Source organism: Oryx dammah, unplaced genomic scaffold (genome assembly GCF_014754425.2).
Source record: "Oryx dammah isolate SB20612 unplaced genomic scaffold, SCBI_Odam_1.1 HiC_scaffold_26, whole genome shotgun sequence".
Taxonomy (NCBI): domain Eukaryota; kingdom Metazoa; phylum Chordata; class Mammalia; order Artiodactyla; family Bovidae; genus Oryx; species Oryx dammah.
This window is the reverse complement of record NW_024070210.1, coordinates 58,988,284-58,995,969: the sequence shown is the minus strand read 5'-3', so window position 1 is coordinate 58,995,969 and position 7,686 is coordinate 58,988,284.

Sequence of the window (7,686 nt, the reverse complement as noted above, 5' to 3'; positions counted from 1 at the left end):
AGAAAATGAAGTTGCTCAGTCATGTAGGACTCTGCGACCCCATGGACTGTAGCCTACCAGGCTCCTCCATCCATGGAATTTTCCAGGCAAGAGTACTGGAGCGGGTTGCCATTTCTTTCTCCAACTACACAAGATTAGGAAGATGGTAAAACTTTGTTTTGCCATGAACAAGTAAGACATTTTGTTTAGTGCCTGTCTCCATCTTTACATACTTTATGATCCCATGACACTGATCTCTCACTATTTATTCAATAACTAAAAAGTGTTTATCGAGCATCCACTATGCTCCAGACTGTTCTAGGTGCTTGGTCTATAGCTACAGGCAAAGATATAGTTAGGGGCTTCCCTGGTGGCTCAGATGGTAAAGAATCTGCCTGCAATGCCTGGATTCAATCCCTGGGTCTGAAAGATCCCCTGGAGAAGGGAGTGCTACCCACTCCAGTATTCTTGCCTGAAGAATTCCATGGACAGAGGAGCCTGGCAGGCTACCGTCGATGGGGTCACAAAGCACTGGACACAACTGAGTGACTTGAGTGACTAACACACATAGGCAAAGAATCCCTACTCTCATGAGGAAGAGAGACAATAAAGAAGAAAAATAAATAAAATGTACTCTACTACATGGTGATCATGCTGAGGTGAAAATAAGAAAAAAAAAGGTTTGTGATCTTAGTGTGATAGAATGACTAGCTCATGAGGAGACTTTGTAGTGACAAAAGAAATTGGCAGTGCAACTATCTGAAGGAAAAATACTCTAGACAAAATGAACAGCAAGTGCAAATTCCCTGCAAGTCACCATATTCCCAGCAATTTGAAGAAAACAACAGAATGGGAAAGACTAGAGGTCTCTTCAAGAAAATTAGAGACACCAAGGGAACATTTCATGCAAAGATAGGCTCGATAAAGGACAGAAATGGTATGGACCTAACAGAAGCAGAAGATATTAAAAAGAGGTGGCAAGAATACACAGGAGAACTATACAAAAAAGATCTTCATAACCAAGATAATCACGATGGTGTGATCACTCACCTAGAGCCAGACATCCTGGAATGTGAAGTCAAGTGCGCCTTAGAAAGCATCAATACAAACAAAGCTAGTGGACGTGATGGAATTCCAGTTGAGGTATTTCAAATGCTGAAAGATGATGCTGTGAAAGTGCTGCACTCAATATGCCAGCAAATTTGGAAAACTCAGCAGTGGCCACAGGACTGGAAAAGGTCAGTTTTCATTCCAATTCCAAAGAAAGGCAATGCCAAAGAATGCTCAAACTACCGCACAATTGTACTCATCTCACACGCTATAAAGTAATGCTCAAAATTCTCCAAGCCAGGCTTCAGCAATACATGAACTGTGAACTTCCAGATGTTCAAGCTGGTTTTAGAAAAGGCAGAGGAACCAGAGATCAAATTGCCAACATCCGCTGGATTATCGAAAAAACAAGAAAGTACCAGCAAAACATCTACTTCTGCTTTATTGACTATGCCAAAGCCTTTGACTGTGTGGATCACAATAAACTGTGGAAAATTCTGAAAGAGACGGGAATACCAGACCACCTGACCTGCCTCTTGAGAAACCTATATGCAGGTCAGGAAGAAACAGAACTGGACATGGAACAACAGACTGGTTCCAAATAGGAAAAGGAGTACATCAAGGCTGTATATTGTCACCCTTCTTATTTAACTTATATGCAGAGTACATCATGAGAAACACTGGGATGGAAGAAGCACAAGCTGGAATCAAGATTGCTGGGAGAAATATCAGTAACCTCAGATATGCAGATGACACCACCCTTATGGCAGAAAGTGAAGAGGAACTAAAAAGCCTCTTGATGAAAGTGAAAGAGGAGAGTGAAAAAGTTGGCTTAAAGCTCAACATTCAGAAAACGAAGATCATGGCATCTGGTCCCATCACTTCATGGGAAATAGACGGGGAAACAGTGGAAACAGTGTCAGACTTTATTTTGGGGGGCTCCAAAATTACTGCAGATGGTGACTGCAGCCATGAAATTAAAAGACGCTTACTCCTTGGAAGAAAAGTTATGACCAACCTAGATAGCATATTCAAAAGCAGAGACATTACTTTGCCGACTAAGGTCCGTCTAGTCAAGGCTATGGTTTTTCCTGTGGTCATGTATGGATGTGAGAGTTGGACTGTGAAGAAGGCTGAGCGCCGAAGAACTGATACTTTTGAGCTGTGGTGTTGGAGAAGAATCTTGAGAGTCCCTTGGACTGCAAGGAGATCCAACCAGTCCATTCTGAAGGAGATCAGCCCTGGGATTTCTTTGGAGGGAATGATGCTGAAGCTGAAACTCCAATAGTTTGGCCACGTCATGCGACGAGTTGACTCATTGGAAAAGACTCTGATGCTGGGAGAGATTGGGGGCGGGAGGAGAAGAGGGTAACAGAGGATGAGATGGCTGGATGGCATCACTGACTCGATGGACGTGAGTCTGAGTGAACTCCGGGAGTTGGTGATGGACAGAGAGGCCTGGCGTGCTGCAATTCATGCGGTCGCAAAGAGTCAGACATGACTGAGCGACTGAACTGAACTGAACTGAAGATCTGTGTAGCTGGAGCACAGGAGGAGAGTAGCGGGAATTGAAGTTAGAGAGATAACGTTGTATCATTGTAAAGAATTTCACTTTGAGCAAAGAAATGACATAATCTGAGTTAATGTTTTGAACAGATCACTTTGGATACTCAAAAACTATTGCTGGCTTGGAGCAGGGTAACAGTAGGGGAGACGATGATAAATGGTCAGATTTTGGACATGTTTTTAAGACAGAGTCAACAGGATTTGCTGACAGATTGAATATGGAGTGTATATTTTATACATTATATTATTTGTATAAAATAAGCTACAAGAATATATTATACAACACAAGAAATAGAGCCAATATTTGATAATAATTATAAAATGGAGTATAACTTTTAAAGTTGTCAATCACTGTGTTATATACCTATAACATAATATTGTGCCTCAGCTATATCTGAATTTAAAAAAAGAACAGAATGAAACAGAAGCTTATTAGAATAGCAGATTGTACTCTCAGAGGAACATCAGAAAAGCAGTTACTTGTTTCTATTGTTTGGATATAAAGCCTAGTACTAAAGTGTTGGGCGTGTGGATGGACAAGAGTGATGAAACATAAATGGAGAGACATTGAAGTTTTGTTACAGATAGGATATGAAGGCAGGAGATGAAGGGAAGGAAGGGGGCGCCAAAAAAGTGCCAGGTTTCTGCCCAGGACATACTAAGAAGCATAAGAGGACAAAAGCATGTTAAGACCTTGTTAATAGAGCCAAGTCTTTACACTTGAGGTTTTCCCACAGATGGAAATACAGGATACCCTTCACATTCATGGAAGGAAAAGTCATAGAATTTTAAAATTCAAAACAAATTCTGAGATTAGCTAGGCTAATGTGAAAAATCAAATGTTTTGCTTCAGATTTTATTCCTGATTAGTAGCAGACATGTCTCAGAACTGGAGGTATTCTGTTCCAACTTTGGGTCTTGTCCCAGTAACAGCAAGTTCAGATTCTAACAGTTATTTTGAAAGTCGTCCATGTTCCCAACAAAGAACACCGCCCCCCTTTTTCACTGCTATTTCAGTTCTTTGAGTTATATCAGAGAGAAAACCTCAAAAGTGCACTTTTTAACATCTGCAGTTTGCCTTTTTATCAAGGAGAGTGCGTTCCAGGATCAACAGTCTGCAGACATCATTAGTAGTAGCAATGTATAGCATTGTGTGAGCTTTGAATTCAAATCTATAAGTCCAGACACTTTGAAATCACATCTGTTTTGTAGAAATTCCTGGATTTCTGGTAGTTTTTATTAAGGAATTTATATTTTGCAGTTGTAATTCTCCAAAGATAGCTTTTAAGAGGGTTAATATTATATTACATAATAGTGATACTTTCCCCCCTTGCAGTTGCATTCTCTGTGGAGAAAATCTTAGTTTTCTCACATGAAAATTAGAGTTTGGACTAGTTGATTTCCAAAGTGTCTTTCAGCCCTGCAGGGTTGTGCCACATAGGCAGAGTGAAATATACAAAAATAAAAACAATTACCCTAGTAGGCATATAGGTGATTTCATTAAAAGTATTTATCCTTATTGCTATGTTTTTCTCTAAAAACCATTGTTTAGGTTTAATCTTTTAAAGAACAGTTTTTAATTAAAAACATAGCAAAAGAAAATATTTTAATTATGATTAAATTGAAAAGCAAGTGTTAAAATATCAGTGTCATATAAAGTCATCATTAGCATAAAAGTGAAATTTTGTGCCAAGCTACTACTTTTCAAAGAAAGCCAAAGTTGTTATGTTATTTTTACTTTCTCTTGCTGAACGCATGTTAAAATTTAAAAGAGTGAACTTTCTAACGAAGGATCGTCCAAGAAAGAACCAAGTGCTAATAAGCCCTAAATATGGAGGGCTTAAAAATAAATAAATAAAAGGCTCTTTTACTCTCCAGCCCACTCTTCCTGGTCATATGACAAGATAAATTTCATCTCTCTCTGGAAGAAGTAATAATAATCCTGTTTAGTCCTCCAGAGTTTTGGCTCTTAAAATCTGGGAGGGTCAATTCCTGAGTACCCTTTAAGCAGAAGCTTTAAGTATTTCCCATAAAGGAGAGATTCTGAAAATATAAATACTTGGTATAAAAACTAATTTGGCTTCCCAGACTACTCTAGTGTCTGATGAATTATCCCTCACCCCCAGATAATGTGGAAAATTAGTATCACAAGTCTGATCAAAATGAATCAAGCTGGGAGATTTGATGCTACTAAGCTTTGATCGTGTTCGTATATTTTATACTATGATTGCCTGGATTTAGAGGTCCTCTAAAACTGTGATAGCTAGCCAAAATGAATCTCTTATTTTTGACAATGCTAGCTTTTGACTTCAGTTTTTCGTCTTTATAGGCCTTTCTGCCTGTTTGCCTCTCTAGAAACTTTTTCTTCCAACATTGGCTATATCTTCAGTCACTTTCAACTTTATTTTTAATTATTCTTTGCAATAATGAATATTTACTTGGCTTGTAGTAAGTTTTTTTGTTTGAGAACTCAGTAAAAGTTTACCCAAGATTCTTGTTATGAGGGGTCTGCTGAGGTAGATCTACTGTGAAAACACCTGCATCCCTTTTACACTACATGGTAGCCAAGGGATAATCAGAAATACCATGTAACCAGCCACACCATTATTTCTTTTTTGCTGTGGTCACTCCATGCTGATGCAGGACCCTGTGCAAAGATGATTTGCAAAATTCCCAAACAGAAATCAAGAGAAAGCATTCATCTGTCTTGAAGAGCTGTGTGGATTTCTTTAACCTCTTAACACTATCACCTCTTACTCAAGCCTGGGAACTTTCTGTGCTCAAAGTCTTTCTTTTTCCTGCCAAAATCTCTTTACTTCCATTTAACACAGGAACTTCTTTTGTATCACCTTTTCTCCATGTGGCCTGCTTTCTTGAAGAACCCACTGATTTTTTTTTTTCCTCTGGGGCAATAAGCTTTAGCCTGAGGGTGCAAGGTAAACATATTTATGGGGAAGGAGGGAATGAAAAGTACATTTGTTTGAAATATTTGCAAGAAAGCAGTTTAAGTAGAATTCTTATAGTTAGAGCCAGAATGCAAAGCTTTAAGAGAAAAAAAATGAAGTCTCTTGTACCATATGGAGTCTGACCACAAAAATATATCTTCTCTCCCTCCTGGAACTCCACTTAAATGACAATGAAAAAATAAAAGGAGGATAAACTCATTAAGAGAACACAAGATGGGCCTTCAGTAGACATGACATCAGTTCATTTCAATTAGAGAGTGACGGGATTGAGGCAAGGTAGAAAAGAAGTTGAAGAGAGTAGAGGAAGTAGGACAGAGGAAGCCACAGCCTAAAATATTGATACTTATGAAAGCATATAAAGCCAGAGATCTAGGAGAAACTTAGGACTCGCAAGTAACTGGTTCAGTTAAAGACAGGAAAGAAATGTGGAGCTGGAAAAAGGCACTAATTGAAAGTCAGACTTCCTCTCTCCATCCACCATAGACTTTCAGACTGTTAGGCATTTATTCACCAGAAAGGGGATCTTGAAAAAGATCTTTCTTTTTTGGAGAAATCAAATGGCCCTAGAACAAAGGTCCTGGCAATCTAAGGTGTAGGTCCTGCAAAAAACCAAACAACTCATCTCAAAGGGAAGTCTGCCAATCCATAGGCCCTGATCTCTAAGACTCCCAAGTGTTTTTTTAATGTGTCATTCTTAAACATAAATATGCAACTGAGGATTACTAAAAATTTTGGAAAATTTTTCAACATGAGTGATAAAAAGATAAACAGAAAAATAGGCCCCAAATAAAATACATATAATTCAGAGGATAGATGAGTATGTTATGGTGAGTACTTTAAATGCTTATTACCATCAACAGATATTTGATAAAAGATATTGCATTCATAAGTCAACAACAGGATGCTACGAAAAAGAAACAACCAGAAAGCAATACAGAGCTCTTAGAAATTAAAGATAGGGGTTGCCAAGTGAAATATTCAGAAGAAAGTTAGGAAATAGGTTAAACATATCTCCCAGACCACAGAATAAAAAGACAGAGGTGTGTGAAACATGAGGAAAAAGATAAGAGAAATAGGCTCTGTATAAGAGGCCCAATATCCTGAAAATGTTGGTTCCAGAAGAGAAAATAGAGCATTATCAAATGGAACACAAGATATTTTTTCAAAGATGAGGGAAAGGAATTTCCCAATTGAAAGGACTTCCCAAGTGCTCTGCAAAATTGATGAGAAAAGATCCTTGTCTTAATGTGACATTGTAAAATTTCAGACCAAGGATAAAACGATCCTAAAAGCTTCCAGTGAAAGTAAAGGTCAATTATAAAGGAGTGAGAATCAGATTAGCATCAGGTTTTTAATCATCTGGGACAGCTAAGTAAGACAATGGAACAATGACATCTAACAAATGTGGGGAAATCAGTTAACAACTCCATATCCACCCAAAATGTCAGTCAAAAATTAGGGGAGACTAGACATTTGGCGACATAAAAGAATTCTGAAAGTAAACTTTCCATATATCCTATCATAGTAAGTTACCAGAAGCTAAGTTCTAAAAAAATAAGATTATAAGTCTCATACCCACAAAGAACAAACAAAACAAAAACAGGAAGATAGAGATTAAAGAAACAGTGACTCTAACTCAGGAGAGAAATAAATTTGTCTCTATCACAGCTGCACAGCTGGAACCCAATTAATCCAGATTGGAATTTAAGAGGATCCTAGGAGGAAGTACCTAGGAAAGGATGGAATTTAAGAAATTATATAATTTGTAACAAATTAAGATGATAAGTGCTGACAATTCAAGCAAATAATGCAATGGAACATGAAAATTTGAGGGATTAGAGCATTGTAACCCTTTTGAAAAAACTTAAGGATGAAATCCAACAAACCAAGATTAATCAATTTAAAATTTGGGATTAAGACAGTAGTTGAACTGTCAGTAAATATTAAAAACTCTTTAATATAGAAAAGCCTAAGCAATTTTCTTTAAAAATCAAAATTTTTAAAGAAAGCAGACTTTGCTTTGGGTTTTCCCATGTTGATACATCTTTAAGATTCCTTAAAGAGCTTAGTATTTTAAAAACTTAACCCAAATCATCCATTTAGTCAAGACAAGTCTGAACAGGAC